At 34.5% G+C, this 23,132-nt stretch overlaps 1 long non-coding RNA gene across 1 annotated transcript; it reads right to left on the bottom strand.

The window, feature by feature from the left end:
- Positions 1 to 8,798: 8,798 nt before the first annotated feature.
- Positions 8,799 to 22,832, bottom strand: LOC134756399 (uncharacterized). The gene is made up of 2 exons (XR_008671240.2): positions 22,173 to 22,832; positions 8,799 to 12,346 (listed from the first exon to the last, which is right to left on the bottom strand). It is a non-coding gene; the product is annotated as an uncharacterized lncRNA (long non-coding RNA).
- Positions 22,833 to 23,132: the final 300 nt, after the last annotated feature.

Consider the following 23,132-nt stretch of genomic DNA (forward strand, 5'->3'; position numbering starts at 1 on the left):
AACCACTTGAATTCTTTGCCATGTGGACCCTAATCTTCAAGCCAGCACTGAACCATTCAGTCTTTCTCATGTTTTGAACCTCTGACTTCCTCTTTTGCTACTAGCCAGACAAAATGCCCTACATGTAAAAGGTTTCTATGACTAGGTGAGACCCAAATGCACAATCTCCCTTTCTTAAAGTCAATTGTGCCATATAACAGCATATTCTAATCATAAGAATAAAATTAATCACATTCACAGTCTGAGAGATTATGCACAACTTGCACACCAGGGGTGGTGAGTCTTGACAATCATCTAAAAATATTGACTACTACAATATTTAGAACTGAACTCATGTTTTTCGTACCAAAATTAACCTTTCTTGCTGCTTTTATTAAAGGCAATATCTTGTTAGTCAGCCAGGACCAAAATCTCTGCCTCATCATCATAACCAATTGACTTCATTGTTTGTAATTTTTTTGTAATTGTATCCTTTCAGGGCCTTCCCCCTTATTCCCGAGGCTCCTACCATGCAGCTTACCTGTGCCGTGGTACTCTGCTGTTGGCACATCCTGTTCAAATCCATTTAATGTATTCCTACAGCATTAATTCTTCTGAAGCATATTTCGGTCCTTCTCTGAAACTTTCACTTTCTCCTTTACATATAGGATGGAGTTATTTCATAAAATTATGTTCCCATGTCTGAATTCTGTTGCCTTTCATCTACCATTTACTTGAGCCAAACAAATCCCACTTTTCCTCCTGGAGGTCTCACTCTTCTCTTTAAGTTTACCTCATGCTACTTGTTTTTTTTTTTTTTTTTTTTTTTGGCCTGGAATTAAAATACACCTATTTCACAATTCAAAACTCGCTACCACTGCCGTTTCCATCATCAGTCCTTCCCGAATATCCGAATTAGTGGTAATAGCTTTTTTTTTCAGAATTCTGATCGTATATATTTTTTAACTTTCATTGCTGTTACCATGTTTATATCTTGTGTCATTACCCCATATGTATACATTATATTTTCTCCCTTGATAAATAAGTTTTTCATGAACATTATCTTACAATACATATGTTTTGTACATTATGTGTCAGATTAAAATGAATTTATGTGACTGAATAAGGCAATTAAATTTCCTTTAGACTAGGATATACAGGGAATTATAATGGGATAAAGGCTAATATGATTTAGAACAGGTTTGCCCCCAGGGGGTTGCATAGATTCTTTGAATGTAGGGGGAAAAGACAGACACTGAGGTATTAACAGGATATTGGGAGATCCTGAGTACATCAGCTCTAGCCAGCCACAGAAGTTTGCAAAGTTTACGCAGCCTATTTTGGTTGCCTTTATAGTTTCCCTTTTCCCAAATATATTTCCGATGAGACACTGTTTAATTTGCATTAGTATGCTTCGGATGTTGTAAAGCCCTATAACCCCAATCAAAGGTTAGCATTCTTCATTCACAATGTCCAAGAATAGAATATTTGCTGAAAAACAGCTAACCTAATTTGATTAATAACTTGTAGTGTTTTCATAAAATAATTATGTGAGGTATCATTTAAAAATTCTAGTCTGGCCCTTATAAAAAATTCCACAGCAGTTATTAATCCTCATGGTTGGAACTGCAAAATAGGGTAGATCAATTTAGAAATATTTAGAAAGTTCTTACCTTTTGGAAGCCTTTGAAAAGGTATTTTATGCCTTCACTTAATTTTTACTATATGGCTATTTTTGACATCTATGCTTTCACCAATTTAAGGAGAACAGGATTTACCACAGGATCAGCTTCCTAAATTGTGGGTCATCTGACTTATAAGAGATGACTATGGTAGACAAGATTGAGCAACAGTTGAGGGTGGGTAGTTTTTACTGGCTGAATAGTGCCACGACAAACTTCCTACCCTCAGTACCTCAGAATGTGACTATATGTAGAGATAGGTCTCTAAAGGTGTAATTAAGGTTAAACAAGGTCATATGAATAGGCCTTAATTTAATGACTAGTGAACTTATAAGAAGAGGAAATTAGGACAAAAATATACAGAGGAATGACCAGGTGGAAACAAAGAGAAAAGAAGGCCGTGTATAAGCCAGGAGAGAGACCATGGAAGAAACCAACCCTACTTAGACCTTGAGCTCAGATTTCTAGCATTCAGAATTGTGAGAAAATAAATGTCTGTTGTTAAGGCCACCCAGTCTTTGGTACTTTGTTATGGCAGCCCTAGCACACTAATATAATAGCCTTTTAGAGCTAAATTGTATAATACAATTAGAACTATTCATTTTAAAGGAGTACTTCACAATTCAAATAAACTGCTGCTTTTATGCACAGTAAATCCACACTTGGCAAGCCCAGGTTTGAAATAGAAAATAAAGTCAGGTGTCTTTATACATGAAGTTTCCTAAGTGGGTTTCAATGTTTTCCTTCAGCCTGACATTGTAACTGCTTTTCTATTTACTGAGCATCACGGATGCTATACCTCACTAAGAAAAGTCTTGGAGAAATGTCACTGTCCTTGTTGACACTGAGGACACATGAAATCTAAACTCTAATACTATTAAAGAACATTGTATCTCTTGGTTCACAAATCGTAAATCTGCATTCAATAAACATTGAGCCTATGCTGCCTACACAGCAGACGATCAATGAAGTACTACACAGATCTAATCATGTACTAAGAAAGAATTAGGCAAGAGTAATAGAAGTTGATTTTTGTAGTTCCTTAGATACGTGTTGTATATAACAAAAATTTACCAAGATCTCATTTATTCTTTAGAGTCAAACAACAACAATAACAATGACACGAACAAAACATAGCCTTCTCTCAAGACTTCTAGAGATTATGATTAAAACTTAAGCCAAGTTGACAGACATGCTTTGTTGCCAACACCTTTTGTATCTATTGTGTAAATTATGTGGTATTGAGGATATTCTTAATTTTTAATCATCAGACATACAGTTTTCAGCACTATACACATTCTTGTTTATTTGTTTCTTTTTTTTTTTTTTACTGTGGTAAGAAAACAATATGAAATGTATCCTCTTTAACAAATTTTTACATCCACAATACATCATTGTTAACTATAGGCACAAGGTTGTACAATAGATCGCTAGAACTTACTCATCTTGCATAATTAAAACTTTATACACATTCAACAATAACTCCTCATCTTCCCCTCTGCCCACCCACTAGCAACTACCATTCTATTGTCAATTTTATGAATTTGACCATACTAGTTATCTCCTATGATTGGAATCAGGCAGTGTCTGTTCCTTCTGTAACTAGCTTATTTCATTTAGCATAATGTCCTCCATGTTCATTCATGATGCTGCATATTGTAAGGTTTCCTTCTTTTTTAAGACTGAACAATATTCTGCTGTATGTATATACCACATTTTCTTTATTCATTCACCTGTCGACAGACATTTAGGTTGTTTCCATATGTTGGCTGCTGTGAGTACAAGAATTACAAACAATTAATACTAGTATTTGGTGATGGTCTCAATCAACTTTCAAAGAGTCAGAATTTTTAAAAAATATTAGCATTACAATATATTTACACAGCAAGGTATATGCTACTTAAGTTAAAGCTTCTTTATAGCCGGGTTTCCTGTGTTCAGAGCCTGACTCTGCCACTTACTAACTGGGCGAGGTATTAAATCCTTCTATGCCTCAAATGCTTATCTGTAAAATGTGACTAATAATAGTTCTGATGATAGGAGTGTTAGGAGAATTAGGTGAGATACGTATAAAACATTTAGAAAAGTGATTTATGTAAGTACTTGCTTCTATAATATCTGTGAGTGACATTATTGCTTGTTCACAGATTCATTTCCTGCTCTGCATGACTGAAAAATACACCACTTTAAAAGTAAAAATATAAGACCTGATACCATAGAAATGTATTTCCTATCCATAAACTTTCATTATTTTATTTTATTTTTTATTGAGACAGTGTCTCACCCTGTCACCTAGGCTGGAGTGCAGTAGTGCTATCATAGCTCACTGTAACCTCAAACTCCTGGCCTCAAATGATCCTCCTGCCTCAGCCTCCCCAGTAGCTAGGACTATAGGTGAACACCACCATGTCCAGCTAATTATTTTTTTGTACTTGTTGTAGAGACAAGGTCTTGTTATGTTGCCCAGGCTGGTCTCAAACTCCTGGCCTTAAGCAATCTTCCTGCCTTGGCCTTCCAAAGTGTTGGGATTACAGGCATGAACCACTTTGCCCAGCAACCATCCATGAACTTTTAGATTCACATATCTTTGAAAAATATAAATTCTGTTAAAGGACATTGCTATTGAAACTTTAATAGGGAAGGGATTAAAAGCAGAATTAGATACAGACTGACCTGAATTCAAAGCCCAATTCTACGTCCTCCAGCAAGTCGCCAAGACTTCCTGAACTTACATTTATTGTGTATCTTAAAGACAAAATTTATGATGTTTATGTCATATATTGCTGGGAAATTGAACAAGTAAATGTTTACAGAGTCCTCATGTTTGCAATATACTAAATCATCAGCACATTTTTGTTTGTTTTATGATTATTATTTTCTGGCTATTAGTGGTAGACTGAAAATGGCTCAAATCAATGATTTATTTTCATCTTTCTTGGTTTTCTGTGCTGCCTGAGCTCAGTGGGGCTTTCCTTACTTGGGGTTTCTTGTATGGTTGTAGTCATGAGACAGCCAAGCTGAAATTATTTGAGGACAGGGCTAGACATCCAAGGTGATTTCTTTTAGATTCACATCTTGTATCTCAACTGCGGTATCAGTTACAGCTTAGTAGTGGTCAGGCATCTGTTTCTTCATTTGACCTGTCTATCTAGCAGCTTGAACTTCCTGCAACATCAACACAACAGTCTCAGGATAGATGAACTTCTCAAATAGAGGCTGGCTTCCTACAGGTTAAGTAACCTAAGGCCCAGGAATAAGATATAAGGATACTTTAACCTCATTATTAAAGCCACACAGCATCATGTTGACTGAGCTTTTTGTTATAAATGATTCATAAAATCATTAGAAATGAGTTTTCAAAGGATAAAATTAACATCTGCTTATATTATCACATTATATATGTCTATACACACATACAGACATATATTATAGTAATGTGTTTATGGCCAATCCAGAAACATATATATTGAATCATGCTAGATGAAAAATAATCAATATATAAATATTGATAAATTATATAGTGAAATTATGAGTGCCTTATTTTTAATCCCTCTTTCCATTTATAGTTCTGCTATCATATTTTGGGTCAAATTATCTGTCCATTCATATCTCACTGGACTGCCATTCAAAACTCTCTTTCTACACTGTTTCCATTGCATACCTAGTGCTTCAGCTGTACTAGATTACTTGTAAATTCCTGAATACCCCTTATTGTCTTCGTCTCAGTAATAGACATCTCTGGTGTCTTGCTTCATATCCCTTTGCTCTCTTCTCATTTCACCTCGAAATAGCTACCATGGGCAGTTTTTGAGGGTTCATCTCACAAAACTGCCCATGGTATTGGCAAGGTATTGGCATGGCCAATAGACCAATAATAAATGACCTATTCTTGATCATGAATGACTCATACTTGTGCATGGTGTTGGCAAGGTCAATAGATTAAGCATGAATGATTCATTCTTGATCATTTCGGCTTCATCCCAGGATCTTTCTAGTGCCATGAATACCATCTCAGACCATAAGCAAGCACAGCCAGGAAGGTTGGGTGGGGGCCGGGGGGGGGGGGGAAAGCTAGCCATCCCTGGAGCAATTCTCAGTCACTGGGGATAGAGGGTCAGGAGATAAATTCTTCTACTTTTCATCTTTCAAGTAAACAGTTCAGGGAGGCATTCTGTGCTTTTTAGAAGAAGGTCCTGCAAAGTCAAAGCCTTATTTCTCACATAAATTTTTTCACTACTGTGTCCTTTTATAATCTTATTTTTACCAGTCCCTAGCTTTTGCAGCCTGAATCAGGTCCAAATTATATACCTCCTCAAGATCTCTTATCTCAGTCTCTGTTTCTTGGAGATCCCAGTCTATGACTTCCTCTCTTACTTTCGGTGTCCTATTCTCTCTGACTGAAAGATGCATCCCTCTAATGCAATCTTTCCTCTAATCTGTTGATTTATCCTTAAGAATCTAGCTCCAAGTAAATTCCACTGAGGCCTTTCCTGATACCAACGTTGTTTCATATTATCCTCTTTTGTGCTAACACAAAAACACATCCATTGTATGACTATTTTGTATATTATGTTTTTAAGTAGCAGTGTATTTTAGTAAACTATGAACTTTTGAGTGCAGTGACTATTATTATGCTCATGTTTGTAACTTAACATTTGATAGTTGACATATAATTAACCACTTAACAATGCTATTTGAACAAATGGTTGAATTGATTAAAAAAAATAGCATTCTGAATTGTGTATTTTCATTCCAAATTGATGGGACTGTTAATAACCAAGTTGCTTATAAGCTCGACATCCTCTGTCTTTTTTCTTGATATAGTCAATTATTGTCTCTTTATGACCTTTTAATTTTTAACTATATGATAGTATGAGCATAAAAATACATTAAAAATTACCTATGTTGGGTCGGGCATGGTGTGGTGGCTCATGCCTATAATCCCAGCACTTTGGGAGGTCAAGGTGAGTATCACCTGAGGTCAGGAGTTTGAGACCAGCCTGGCCAACATGGAGAAACCCCGACTCTACTAAAACTACAAAAAATTAGCTGGGCATGGTAACACATGTCTGTAATCTCAGCTACTTGGGAGGCTGAGGTAGGAGAATCACTTGAATCCAACAGGCAGAGATTGCAGTGAGCCGAGATCGTGCCACTGCACTCCAGACTGGGTAACAAGAGTGAGACTCCATCTCAGAAAAAAAAAAAAATTACCTATGCTGTATTATTTTAAAGGAATGATGTGTCTATGTGGTGGATACAGCTTAAGATGACTCCTGCTCTTTAAATGTGGGAAGAATCCATAAATAATTTCTAACCCCCTACCCACCCCCCAAAATGCAAAAGAGATTGTATGCCACTGCCTGAATTCGGTTGTATTATTATATAAAGCAAAAGCGATGGGATATAATGACCACGATTATACTGTGTTAGGTAAGACTCCTCCTTCAAAGACTGGAATAGAGAGATTCTCCTGCCAGACTTTAAGAAGCTGCCATTTGTGAGCTGTGTATAGAGAAGACCACACGGCCAGGAACTGGGGCTAACTCTAGACTGTGAGAGTGACTCTTAACTGATGCAAGACAGGCAGGCCCCTCAAATTGGGGTTAGCCCAGGAGGGTTCCTCGCTTTGCCCAGGAAAAGAATTCAAGGGCAAACTGTTGGTGTTAAATAGCAACTTTTGTTGAAGTGGCAGTGTACAGCAGCAATAGAGGTACTGCTCCTTGTGGAGCAGGGTTACCTCACAGGTAATGTGCCCAGAGGAGCAGCTTGGAGGAACATATATATATATTCCCTCTTTAATTATATGCAAGTTAGGGTGCAGTTTTATGCAGAAATTCGTAGGATGAGGGTGGTAACTTCTGGATTGTCAGGTTGCTGCCATGGAAAGGAGTAGTAACTTCTGGGTGTTTCCATGGCAATGGTAAACTGACATGGCCCACTGGTGGGCATGTCTTATGGGGAAGTGCTTTCCTAGACCTGTTTTAGCTAGTTTTCAATTTGATCAGGTGTCGGAGTCACATCTCTGAGTTGAGTCCCACCTCCTACCTCATAGCAAACAGCCAATAAGAATCAGAGTCTCTCCGTCATACTCTCACAAGGAAATATATTTTCCAATTATATGAATGAGCATGGAAATGAATTATTTCCCAGTGAAGCCATCAGGCAGAACACAGTTGAACTGATATCCTGATGGCAGCCTTGTCAGACTCTGAGCAGAAGACCATACTAACTTGTTCATGGACGCATGAATATGTTTAGATAATAAATGTATGTTGTTTTAGTTTGTTAAATAATTTATTATACAGCAAATAGAAACTAACAAAATATAATCTTAGAAGTTGTAATTAAAGCATTACACTAGAAATTTATTACCTTAGCTGTATTTGTAACCCAAATATTGGTTTATTAATTCTCATTCTCATCCACTCTTTACTCCTTCCTCTGTAATGTCTTCTGGATATTTTAATTATTCTCTCTTTCTTCCACTAGATATGACAATATTTTCATGCCAGTGAGTTTAGTGAGATAAATATAAAAGTGAGAAAAAGAAAGGTTGACATGTAACTCAGAAAACAATTACATATCACCATATGTTGTTGAGAAACAACTGATAAAGGACTGGTGTGGTAGGCAGACAAAATGACTCCTGAAAGAAGTCTAATATTCCAATCCCCAAAATCAATGGCTATTTTATCTTACATGACAAAATGGACTTATGCAGGTGTGAGTAATTTAAGGATCATGAGATGGGAAGATTACTCTGGGTTATCTAGGTATATTTAATGTAATCACAAGGGTTCCTAAAAGCAGGAATAGAAAGCAAAGTGAGATTTGAAAATGTTCCCCGTCAGCTTTGAAAAGGAAGCATGGAGCCAAGAACAAAGGAATGCATGTAGCTTCTAGAAGCTAGAAAAGGCAAGAAAACAGATTATCTCCAAGAGACTTCACAGCAATGTAGCACTGTTGACTCATTTTAGACTTCTGATATCCAAAACTATAAGGCAATACCTTTGTGTTGTTTTAGCCCACTAAGGTTGTGAAATATGTTTATAGCAGCAACAGGAAACAGGAAACCAGTTGCTGTAGGTTTAACAAACAGACTTTCCAAAAGAAATATGGTTATCATAGCAAACCTTTATATGAAGATGCTTTAATGCCTATTTGAAAAATACTCTTCTAATAAGTACAATCATGCATTGCATAACTACAAGGATACATTCTAAGAAACGTGTCACTAGGTGGTTCCATCATTGTGCAAGCATCATGGAGTGTACGTCCACAATCCTAGATGGCATAGCCTACCACGTGCCTAGGCTATATGGTATAGCCTATTGCTCCTATGCTATAAACCTACATAGCTTATTGGCATACTGAATCCTGTAGACAACTGTAACACAATGGTAAGTATTTGAGGGATCTAAAAATATCTAAATATAGAAAAGGTATGTACAATTGTGGTATAAAAGGTAAAAAATGGTATACCTGTATAGGGCAGTTACCATAAATGGAGGTTGCGGGACTCTAAGTTGTTCTGCGTGAGTCAGTGCATGAGGGTAAGTGAATGTGAAGGCCTAGGACATTACTGTACACTACTGTAGGCTTTATAAACACTGCACATGTAGACTACACTAAATTTACTTTAAAAAGTTATATTAATACAAATGCATCTCAGCTTACAGTAACATTTTTAATTTATAAGTTTTTTAATTTTTTTACCTTTTTGACTCTATTTTAACACTTGGCTTCAAAACACAAATACATTGTACAGCTGTACAAAAATATTTTCTTTCTTCAAATCTTTATTCTATAAGCATTTTCTATTTTTAATTTTTTTCAACTTTTTAAACTTTTTTTGTGAAAAACTAAAACACAAACACACACATTAGCCTAGACCTATGCAGGATCAAGATCATCGATATCTCGTTTTTCACCTCCACATCTTGTCCCACTGGGAGGTCTTCGGGGTCAATAACTGTCATCTCCTATGATAATAATGCCTTCTTCTGGAATGCCTCTTGAAGGACCTGCTTGAGGCTGTTTTACAGTTAATTTTTAAAAAAATCTAGAAAGGTACTCTAAAAAATTATTAAAAAGTATAGTAACTACATAAAACAGTAACATACTATTTTATTGTCATTATCATGTTATGTACTGTACATAATTTTGTGTGTTATATTCATATGACTAAAAGTACAGTATGTTTATGTTTATTGAGTGCAGCATCACAAAAACACATTAAAAATGCATTGTACTACAATATTATGATGGCTACAATGTCACTAGGCAGTAGGAATTTTTCAGCTCCATTATAATCTTATGGGACCACCATCGTATATGTGATTTATTGTTTCAAACATTGGTATGGGATGCATGGCTGTATACGCACAAGTATAGCTTCTTTACTACCACAGGTGCTATTCTATTTTCTTTTTATAATATTCTCCTTATGTAGACCTAAAAAAATTATTCAAGCATTCTTCTGATATTTTTCCAAGGTTTCCCATTTATCTGCTGAAGGCTAACCTTTCCTTTGAGAGAAAAGTACAATGAGAAAATCTAATCTGAAATAAACAAGCATAATTAAATCCCAGTAGGCAAAGGGCACTCATCAAACCAGACAGTCTTTGGTTATGCCCTTAGTTTAGCTCTGTTTTCAGGACAACAGAACCTCTCTGACAACTCTGAGGAAAACCACTACCACACATATTCCCTTTCATAGTGGCTTTCATAAAGGAAACATTCAGGGAATCTTTGCTAAGAAGCAGCCAAAGAGAGATAGAGATTTCTAAATATTGTTCACTGATATGGACATCAAGGATACTTGATGCTTCTTTGGAGGTGAAAGAAGTGAGACTTTCTTGGTGTCTGAATGGGATAGTGTCTTCCATTGCTCTTCACATCTAAAAATAACTGTCTCGCTTGATCCCAGTGGCCCATGAAACAATAGGGAAGTGGGGTTGCCATCCCCTTTAACTGCTGTCGTCAATTACAAAGGCAAAAGTTTAAATCTCTATTACTCTAATACCAAATTTCTTAATCTCCTAGATGTAATTTATATTTCCAAGAGAAATGAAAAGTGTGGAACTATGATGAATGAGCAAGAGAGTATATCTGTTTATATCAGTAAACTCCTTTAGTTGCTTATAAATAACCAAAAAATTATCTGGTGTTAATCATATGTAAGAAATCCTAAGTGGCCCAACAAAATTGATGCTAATCTAAACCACTGGCTATATATTTTTTCTGCAATGAAATAGGAATTAATTGGCCAAGGTAGGCCTCTTCATACTTCCATTCCAACAATTAAGACTGTTATTCAGGTAGCTGTCATCACATAGCGATAATCATATTGCAGTTATATAGCCAAGGCTCTGTGGTTCGAAAACCAAAACATTCAAAAACTTGATTTATATGTGACCCAGATAACTAATTATCTTCGTTTTAAAATAAATTTTAAAGAGAACAATGCGTTAAGTATCTAACGAGATCAATAATGAAACTGATGGGAGTAAAATAAGAGCTTGCCTGGATAACGGCTTATACAGTTTAGATGGCTCGCACATGTAGAGATTCTTTAAAATAAGAACTTCATTTTTCAGAAATCTCTGGGTTGCTGGAATACCAATGTACATAGAATGACAACACATGTGTGCAATAGCAAGGAAAACAGAAATCCTGGTCACTGAGTTTCTGGCAATGGGTCCTTTCCTTCAGGGACCTTCTGAAGTAGTAAGATAGTAAGCAATTCCCAGTATCCTGTAATTCTGGGGTTTGGTAGACTTGTATTCATGTAACAAGGACATTACTAGGTCAAATTACAGGTCAAAACAGTTCAGTCTAATACTTTTTCCTCTTTAATTCTCATTTCCTCATCTGTAAAAATAGGAATGATCGTAATGTCTATCTCATGAAGTTACTGTGAAATAAGATTAAGTACACAAAGAACCTGTGCCAACACACTGCCTCTGTATCTGTTAGATTTTATTCACATTATTATTATTATTATGTAACTGAAACTCAGATTGTACCATATAATACATCTTATTTCAACTTGTAGTTCTGATTGCCTTTGCCAGGCAGATGGCCAGTTCAGGCAAAACATCAGTATTGGGTCTGCCATCTCTGTCTGGCTGCTGAAATTGGCTTCAATCAGATGCTTTCATTAAAACAAAACCAAAAATAAACAACAACTTGCTTTATCTCAGGTTTATTCCTCTCCATGAAGTGTTCCTGAGATACAGATGAGAATTTCTGTCAGAGAAGAGTATTCTCACGTCAGTTGAATATAATTGTCAAAAAAAAGTTAAAGAAAGTGGACTTGCAGAGAATAACGCTTGTGATTTTTTTTCCATTGTAGGTTGAGTTTTGTAACTTAGGAAAGTTATTTAACCTATCTCTCTCCAAACTTCTCAACTATAATATAAGAAGTTATGCCAAATGTTCTGAAAAGTTCTGTTCAGCTCTCTCAGTTTAGTCTAATTCTGTGCTTCTTTGGCTCCCATCCATTTCATGCTTGGCCAGGTGTCTTCCAGGATCGTGTGCACCAAGATCTTCCACTCATATTAATTAACAAACAAACTCCTTGATCTAGTGAGGGACTTTTATGAATTTCTACTAAACAGCCTCCAAGAGACGAGACGTTGCCCCAATTCCTTTTCTGAATCTTTTCAGTATAGTTGAATCTACAGAACAGAACAATTTTTAAATAGCTGCACAGTAACTTGCCCATAGTAACAAGTCATACTTATTGTTTCCATTTATTTACTGATAAAATGAATTATCTCTTGTATTAAAAGTATACATTTTTATATTGGGGAAGTCTGGACTTCAGAGTCCTGAATACAATATGCCCTGGCCATGCGCAGTGGCTGTACTCCCAGTAATTTAGGAGGCCAAGGCGGGTGGATCACCTGAGGTTAGGAGTTTGAGACCAGCCAGGCCAACATGGTGAAACCCCATCTCTACTAAAAATACAAAATTAGCTGGGTGTGGTGGCACATGTCTGTAATCCCAGCTACTTGGGAGGCTGAGGCAGGAGAACCCCTTGACTCTGGGAGGCGGAAGTTGCAGTGAGCCGAGATCGCGCCTTTGCACTTCAGCCTGGGAGCGAAACTCCATCTCAAAAAAAAAAAAAAAAAAAAAGCCCTAATTTATAGACTTCAAATTAAATTTTCTTGAAAATGCACATATACATGCACACGTGTATACACACACACACACACCAGTTGTTATACATAGTGAACAGGCAGGCCTCAGCTGCTTTTTGCTTATTAATGGCTTTAAGAGAAATGAATAAGACAATTATGCCTAATTTATTCTACAAGATCAGTTATTACATTTTTAATGACTCAATCTCTATCCCTCTTCTGTCCTCTCCCCACCACTCCCCTCCTCTCATCTCTTTTCCTCTTCTCAAATGTTCTTTGTATAAATTTCACTATTTTCTGTTTCTCTTGTTAATGAACAATTTAAATACAGTATTTGAAACATGTCCATTTTACATGTACTTGTAGTCATGTTTTTGGACCTCTTGAAAATTAAAGTTTAAAATTTTGGTAGGCTAACCACTGACATATGCTAGCGGACCCACCTGATGGAGCCACATAAACTACCTGGCTGGAGGTGTGTATACATGTAAAGGGTTATTTAAGCTTGGACACAAGCCGCATAGAACTGCAGACTTGTGTCTCAAGGCTTTTGCTTTTTGTTTTTTTGTTCTTCAGCTGATGATTATGTTTTTGTTTCTGCTTCATGCAGGCTAGTTATTTTCCAATGGTGGAAAACGTGAATGGAAAGTGAATATTATGGCTGACCATTTGGTGATGATCTGTATCAGGTGAATAATGGAAATCAAGTCTTTATCACATGAAGGATCTGATCTGCATTTATTTTTCTTTGTCTATGTGTTTCTTTATCTATTTGTATGTTCAAATGAATTGAGAATTTTGCTTCCTCTTAAGGAGACCAGTTCTGTGAATTGTTGACTGGGCTTATCTTTTATCTATGGCTAATGCTGCAGCTCTGAAGATGTAAGCTCTCTCCATGTCTCTGTATCTGTCATTGAGGAAAGACATTACCTTTCTTTAAATGAGTATAAAGTATTTTGCTATTTCTGGAGTGCATTCATAAATTTGATTGTTACCTCTCTTCTATTAAATGAGTGCTATTCAGATTGATTTATACAGAATATTTCCAAAATTCACAGTAGTTAAGAAAATATAATTTGTAATATAATGAAGTGCTTGGCTAAAATGAAATCCTTCTTACTAAAACTGCTTTCTCAGAAACAGTTAATGAACCCAGATTCACTTAATTGAAATGGATCAGAATGGTTTAATAATTTTGGTTTAAAAAACTTTTTTAAAAATCAGCTTTATGTCTTTTCCTTGCTATCACTGTTAAAGATAGCATGAGTCTATTTTATTTTTATAAGATTTAAGATAACTTTATTATAAAGTGTCCTAATTAGACTGAACTTCCTAAATATCTTATATAGGTTTACTAATAAAGTAAGCTGTTATTACTCATCTACATAATATTCAAGACTTGAAAAGTTATACATAGCATTCAACAAAATTGAATAAAAATTCTGAGAAACATGTTTTATTGCAGAAATTATATTTGTAGTGTATTAGCACAACCATTATTGTTCAGATTTTAGTTAACTCCCCAAATTGAGTAAATATTAAATAAAGTTATGGTCTTTGGATATCTATAAAATTTCCCAGTAATACTGAATATCAAAACAATTTCTAATTTGTACATTTTTCTTATTTTTATGTTTTTACACGACTATAGGTCTGAGGCATATTAGCGAAGATACCCATTTCCCACTTAGAAAAAATAAAATATATATAGAAGTAAAAAATGTATTATATGTATTCATGAATTTCGATAGTCTGCTAAGATGGTTGCATATGACAGACTTTTCTCAATGAAACACTAACAATAATTTTCTTACACTGACATTTTTGACATTGTTTTGGTTAAATGCTATAATTCATATGTTATTGAGATAATACTGGGAAAAACGGTGATGGAAGAGCATGAATATATAGACAAAATAATAAAATCTGTATTTTTGTAAATCAAAATGTAAAGAAAGTAGTCTTACAGCATCTTGTTTTTCAGTAATATGAAAGAGGATAATGAAAAGCCAGATGTGAATGGGTGAGAAAGCTGACCATATATGCAGAATGGGGATTTTTACTTGCTTTGGTTTATAGTGTTTACAAATACTAGATCTGTAAAGACACAAAGTGTTGTGTAAATATTTTTGCCAAAGTTGGCTCAGTTTAATGTGCTTATATTTAAAATGTTATGAAGCACTAACTGCCAAATATTAATGCCAAACTGGAATTTGTCTTTCTTACTGTTAATAAACAATAACGTTTTACCTTCTGTGCAATCTGCCCAGATAGCAAAAAAATCCATGATCCACAAAAATAATTTTATCTTTATTGAGATGACTTTATCATGTCCTTCATTATTAAAAATAGAACAAAGTTTTCTCACATATGGAAGAGGTAAGCTTGCTTAAAATTACAATGCCCATGCATCCAAGATCCTACCTTAATCTAGTGGCCAAATATCTTGGGATGTATCTTTTGATTTTGCTGTCCCCAGATCAGGCTTTCCATTTAGAACAAATGGAAATTATAATGAATATTTTTACACTTAAAGGTATGTTTTATGTTTTCCCGAAGGCCTGGAATAGCATACAGATCTGCTCTTTCACTTTATAAAAAGAAACACTAGAGGCCGGGCACAGTGGCTCATGCCTGTAATCCCAGCACTTTGGGAGGCCAAGGTGGACAGATCAAGAAGTCAGGAATTTGAGACCAGCCTGGCCAACATGATGAAACCCTGTCTCTACCAAAAATAAAAAAGCCGGGCATGGTGGCGCTCACCTGTAGTCCCAGCTACTCAGGTGGCTGTAGCAGAAGAATCACTTTTATCTGGGAGGCGGAGGTTGCAGTGAGCCGAGATCGTGCCACCGCACTCCAGCCAGGGTGACAGAGTGACCCTCTGTCTCAAAAAAAAAAAAAAAAAAAAAAAAGAAACACTAGAAATAATTAATTTGTTTGGTTTGCTCCCTATTTTAAAATTTGCCCAATACAATTGTGAGACTTCCTTAGGAATTGTGAAATCTGAAGGGATGCTTACGCTACCCTAGATAAAGTTTGTCGAGCTAAAATATTAATATAAATATATTAGGAATTGTACACTTTATTAGTACCTGGAAGATTCCATACTTCTTATCCCTCATGAGAAATAATGATCAAATTCTAGGAAATACATATATACAGTATCCCATAAAAAATTTTAATCTTTTCCCTTCTGATATTTGGTGACTGTAATAAATTGACCACAGTCATTTAGTATCACTATCAAACAGATTTTTACTTCCCTCTAATGACTGCCCGAGGCTCTGCTACAAGTTTCAGGCTAGAACTTGTGTATTCACCAATAAAAGGACAATCACAGTGCATTGTGGATAGGACTGTAGCAGGTACTTTGAACTATTGATAATTAAGAATTAGTCTGTTGAATACAGGCTTCTAAAATAGCATCGCTTAGGCAACTTTCAAACTGGACCAGTTGACAGAGTCATTATAAACAGAAATTTTATTAGTCCGGAAGTGAAGGTACTCCACAAAAGCAGGCTGCTGAAACACGATCCAGCAAAACAAGAATGTATCTAGTGGAGACATAAAGGGAACTCGTAACAGAACTCAAGGGTATAGTGTTTGAAAATACAGAAAAATAAGAAGTGAGATATATACATTTAAATTATGCATAGTAATAAATGTTTTGGTATTTAATATTACTGGGAATTTAATAGGTATCCAAAGACTATTCATATATTAACTTCATTTAATATTTACTTAATTTTTTGAGTTACTAAAATCTTAATGTTTGTGCTAATACACTACAAATATAATTCCTGCATAAAAATGTGTCTCAGAATTTTATTCAATTTTGTTTAACACTATGTATACCTTTTCAAATCTTAAATACTATGTAAATGAGTAATAAAAGCTTATTTTTTTTACTGAACTTATATAAGACATTTAGGAAGTCTGTACTAAGTAAAACACTTTATGATAAAATAAGTTCAAACCTTATAAAAATAAAATGTACTCTTATGCTATACTTTCTGTTAAACTCAGGACTAAACAATGAGTGGAATTTAATTGTGATTACTTTTTTGAATATTGTTAATAATGTTTTTAATGTTATATTTTTATGAATACATAAAGAACTTGCTGTTGCTAACCCTGCATTTATTAGACAATGTTTTTTAAAGCTGAAATAAAACATTTTTAATGGTATCTGCTTGTCATTGACTCCTTCACCCCTTCATCCTCATCCTTATCCTGAATTCAGAAACAAATCTTTTTCTGAGCCTCCTTCCATTTTAGGGCGATAGAGTTATTTGCATCTTTCAATAAATCTCTTCCAATTTACCAGTATATAAAGGTACAAATTGATTTAGTAACAAAGTCCAAACTGAAGTGCCACATTTGATAATGATTCTCATTTAATTAGGCATGACAAGTCCACTATTAAAAAATAAAGGTTGACTTTATGTGTGGAGCTGGTGCTTTCAGCCTGTATTCACCAAGGATTTTCTGAAATGCTTTGTCATGTGGCAGATGGAAATGTCACTATGTTGGCACAAATTGCTCTGACTCGACACCTGGTTTGCAGGGTCCTATTTTCACACATGGTAAAAGTGGTTATTTCCTGGCAGGTAAGGGACATTTGCACATTTGGAGGAACTCAAGAAAAGAGGAATTTACCCAATTTATGAGTAGTGCAAGTGAAATCTGGCAGGGAAGGTTTCTTAAGATTAGTTTCCTAGCTTCAGGATAGAAGAGTAAATTAAGAGAGGCTTTTCCAAGTCCTGTCTGTCATCCAGTATCAAAATTTCCAGACAAATTACTTCTCTGACATTTGAACTTGTTCAATATGGAATGGATCCAGATTTGTAGAGCAAACCCAAGAAACCCTATATGGTTAATTAATGCTCTTGTGACACTTATGTAAATAATCAAGTCAAATCTTTTTGTGGTTAATAATAAGTTTCAGAGATTACTTATGATCACAAAGTGAGAAATAGTCCAAAAATTATCTGAAACTTAGATAATGCAAAAAGGTCTTTTTCAGCTTTATATATTGAAAGGCAAATCTAGAAGTCTAGAAAATTATCTAGAAAAATGACATAGTATTATTAATTATTTACTATTAATTTAAAGTCTCATATTTAGTAATGCTACCTGCTAAATTACAGACTTTCTCCAGTAATGACTCAGTATTAATTCCTGTCAGTTGGAACAGATAATGCCAATGTTTATAGCTTTTATGGCTTAATTGGACTTTTACCAATTGTGTGTTTAATAAAGCAGTCATATTCTAAGTTTTTATTTATTCATAAAATTGCATATCTCATACTCTCCTTATTTAATTAGTTAAATTAAATTATGACAGAGTCCCACTTGAGAGACATGTTTTAATATTTTGAAAAATATAGTTATATTACAGAACTAGAAAAGAAGACGAAAGATTTATCAAAAAGTTCTAAATCATGCCAATTCCTACCACTATCAAGTAGTGGAATGTGATTTTAGATTTATCCAGCTTTATGTCTCAGCAAGATATATATAATGAATCAAGGCAAAAATAAATACTTGTAGAAATTATCTTGTTTAAACATTTTGGGAAGAATAATTATGGTGAAAATAATTTTTCTAATAGATTACTTAATTTATATTGCATACATTGACACATTTCCAAGTTATTTATATTTAAACTTTTCTCCTTTGTACTTGAAGATAATATATTTGTTCTCTAGATTTGTTATCTTCTTGAAATATTTGGGAAAATATTTGAAACCTGAAAATTGTCATACAAATGTTAGTTATTATTTATTTTATCTTACCAAGTTGATAACTAAAGGTTTTTTCATAATGGTAGGCTCCGTTCAGTTTTCTATTACATGTTGGTATAATAGTGTTATAGACACTCAGAATTCAGCTACTATAAATGCCTTAACTAATGTCAGCTGTATTTCCAGATACCCTGGAAAGAAGTTTTCAGCTAATCCTCAAAGACTTTTATTTTTAAAATGAAATGACTTATTCTATATTTAGTCCTTGAGCTTTTTGAAAAATTGCCATAAAAATCAATCATTTCCTCTTTTACCAATTTCATCTTTTGTCCTTGTCACTTTTTAACTTGCATCATAAATTTTGACTGTGTCTACAATGATATTATTTCAATGCCAGATATATGCAAATGAGGAGAGTCATTTTCATTTTAACAATAAAATATGTATATTCATATTGAAATTGGGCAATGGCAAAACATTATTAGTTCAATACACTCAATGTTCACTAACTTCATAATTCCAACAACACTTTCTTTTAAGAAACTAAAATTAAAGGATATTTTTTAAAATCACAAAAACAGCCTAATTTTTCATGCTTTCTTTAGCATAATCTCCCTTTTGAGTTCATTTTTCTTTTATGGAGATGAGTCCCTTGAATGTCATAATTCCTCTTTACTATGCTTTGTGAGAAAAAAAGACTTTTTATTTATTTCTGCACAGTTGTCAAAATTTCAAACTGAGTTTTCCATCAAATAATAATAGAAAGAAACAGGGTAGAACTTCTTTTTGGTAATGTTGACAATGGCTTGCTCTGTAAAATATCATAAATTAAACCTATAAGGATATTATTACATTAATTTAATCTTATATAAAGTAATGGATTAGAATAAAATATATATTATTGAAAGTCTGGGGACTTTTTTTCAAAATTTGTTCTAACAAAGTTGTATTTTTTATTGATTAGATGCAAGTTCATGATTACAGGAAGCCAGGAAGCCATTATAGGACAAAAGATGATACTTCCTTTGTTTTACAAGGGCATTGATTTACTGTCTAAATGAGTGTTACACTCATTTTCTCAGGACAATTAAACAAGTTATTATAAGTGTTATTTTCATAACAACATAGAGTATCTCAGCACCATATTTTAATAAAATGTAGTATTTGAACTAATCTGTTGGTGACCAGAGGAGACAGGAAACCTGCTGATACATATGAATGCTCTAACTTAAGGGGTTGGCAACCTTTAACACTTGTGCCAGATGGTGACACACGAGGACATTTGGACTGGCAATCAGCCTCTGGCATTAGCTCAACCTCCTCTGTCTTTACCACTCTTCGGAGTTATTGCTACGACTCCTGGCCACTGACATAGTCACGATCAGTATCAATCTTGGATCTCAGAAAGTTATCATGACTTCTAGGTCACTTTATCCCATCTGTTCTAAACTGTAATAGCAAATAAGACAGTAAAAAATGTTATCCTGAGGAGAGTGGTTTTTAAAAATGTTTTTATTCTACCATAAATTCTCATAATATCTCAGGCATAAAAACGTCAACGTTTCATTGAGCAATGTCCTTATCAAGTGATCAGCCTGCCAAAGTGTGACAACCACAGTGATGGCAAGTTCCCTACATTCTGTGACAGTACAGTCTATCTCTTCATAGCTGAAGGTGAGAGAGAGTAAAAGTGTCAAAGGTGGGCTTTAGAACTCCACAAGGCCTGGCTGTGGTGATGTGGATGAAAACTTTCACAGGTCTGAAAATTTTTATGAATCTACTCATTGTAAAAATAAAATAGAATAAAAAGGATAATTATTTCTGCATGATTTCAGGATGATTTATGATGTTATTTTTATCCATTAGCCTGCAAAAATGAGCAAAGGAGATAATGGTAGAATTAAAAACTCGCTATGCACACTTTAGTATCTGGCATGCAACATTTGTGTCTTTCCATTATCACGTTCTCCATGCTAATCCAAACCTTCATAGTATTTATGTGTGTGTGTGTGTGTGTGTGTGCAATTAAAATAACTTCTCTATTTGTCACCCACTTCCTCTTTCCATTGTCAAACAAACAAAATTTCTCTTAACCAAGTTCTGAATGATGAGATTGACAAGTCATTAATTTCACACAGGGGAACCATACTTAAAAAAATAAAAGGGAATCTCCTGAGAAGAGAGAGCTAATGAAGCCAATGGTTCTCATACCTCTAGTTATTACAAGGCAGTCAACAGTTATAACAACACAGTTTTGGTCACTTCTTTTATTTCAGAGTAAAAGATTCCACATTCAATCGTAAAATACAGGAGCATTGTAATTTTATGCTGGTTTCAAGAAGCAACCCTTTAAGAATGCTTCTTAAAGGCTCATGATCCCTGTTATTTGTGTTTTATATCTCTTTATATTTTAAGGGTGGTTTTTAGAAAATCCTGTTACTCTTAGTTTATATTGAAATTTAGGCATTTTATAAATACAAAACATTTTTTAGAAATATAACAATCTTATAGTTTGAGAAAGTAATGTTATGTTCAACCTAGTGAAGAACTAGACTGAATGGAAAACATCGTATTTTTTTCTTTTTTACTTTCTGATCCATTTTGTATCCAAAAGCTGGAACAATATTTGTAGAATGTAAGCATAGTTATTATTCTCATTAAAAGACAGCAATGATGTTGTGCATTGGACATATGTTCCTTAACATGCTATAGAGTGGATTATATAAAACTGGTCCTTACATTTCCAAATCTTAACTCATAGTGCAAATTGAAATCTAGACTAAGGACACATAGCCTGAAAAGGTGAAAAATAAAGGCTGGCTCATAAACATAAATCTAGTATCAAAGGCTTTTTTTCCCAGGAAGACAGATAACTTTATTGTTCATTGTAAAATCTTCCACAGCTGAAAAATAGGTTATTCAACTTGCTCTCATCAGAGTAAAAGATCCTTTTATCAGAATGATAGGTTACTCAACTGTGTTCATTAAACTATTTATTCTTTAATATTCATTTCAAACCCTCAATTCTGTTTCTACAAACCCCAATACTGTATATTATGCAAGAAACTTTGCCAGTGATAATTAATCCTCCCACGTGGAAAGTTCTGCCTTAAATTGGAATCCAACAATCTCAAAAATATTTTGCTCTTAACCTCCCCTTTCAGAGGTGCTACTAAGTATCCATCAAGGTATTTGACTATCTTGTTTAAGTAATTAATTGGCAAGGCTTGGGTTAGTCAACAGGTTATTTTAGTAATCATGTATAAAGTTGCTATTTAAGCTCAGATATAATATCCTTCTTCATTTCTGGTCTCTCTCTCTCTGTCTCTCCTACGTGTCTGAATTACTCCCTTTCTTCAGCATTTTAGGGATAGCCATTCAAGTCTCTAGGAAGTTCCAAACTTTCCTGTTTTCCTTTCTTCCTCTGAACCCTCCAAACTGTTCCAACCTCACCTGTTACCCAGTATCAAAGTCACTTCTAAATTTTTGGTTATCCTTATAGCAGCACCCCACTCTCTCATAACCAATTTACTGTATTAGTTCATTCTTACACTGCTATAAAGAACTGTCCGAGACTGGGTTATTCATAAAGAAAAGAGATTTAATTGACTCACAGTTCTGCAGGGTTGGGAAGGTCTCAGTAAACTAAAAATCATGGTGGAAGGGGAAGCAAACACGTCCCTCTTCATATGGCAGCACAACGGAGAGGTGTCAAGCAAAGGGGGGAAATGTCCGTTATAAACTGTCAAATCTCATGAGAACTCACTCACTATCATGAGAACAGCATGGGGAAACCACCCCCATAATCAACTGCCTTCCACCAGGTCCCTTCCACGACATGTGGGGATTATGGGAACTACAATTCAAGATGAGATTTGGGTGGAGACACAGCCAAACCATATCAGTAACTATAAGATGAAAAATGACTTCATCTGTTTATCTGCTTATATTTATAATTTGCATTATGTGAATTCTTTCCCCTTGTGACTTTTAAACAATTTGGTTTTAAATATGCAGGTTAAATACTGATAGAGAAATTTAAAGTATTTGTAAGCTTAAAATCCAGTACAATAATAAATATAACTAAATATTCACCAATTGCCCACAAAAGTGTAGTGACCTATGTTATTAAATGAACTGCCAGATAGTGAAACACATGTTATATTATAGGCAACAACTTGTAAAGGAAGAAATTAAATTAACTTATACAAACAACTTACAATAATGACTGATTTGTCTGGATTGCATGATTATTAATTACAGAGAAAGAAAGGGTAAACTATACACACATTTAAAATATGCTATTTAGAATGAGCTATAAAACACGATAATTAATTTTAATTTCCAATTTCTAATTCATTTTATATGATTGGGAGTTAGAATAAAGGTGAAAACTCATTTTTTTTAATACATTTTTAATCTTACATTTCTTACCAAAAATAAATTATTCCAAAAAGAAAAAATAATCCTCTCATGGGGCTTCAAATTTATTTAATTTTTGAAGCTTTTACCTGAGATATTTAGTTTAAAATTAAAAGAAATTAAACTTCTGTTTCCCGGCCTGCTATGTAGGA

This window comes from Gorilla gorilla, chromosome 15 (assembly GCF_029281585.2).
Source record: "Gorilla gorilla gorilla isolate KB3781 chromosome 15, NHGRI_mGorGor1-v2.1_pri, whole genome shotgun sequence".
Taxonomy (NCBI): domain Eukaryota; kingdom Metazoa; phylum Chordata; class Mammalia; order Primates; family Hominidae; genus Gorilla; species Gorilla gorilla.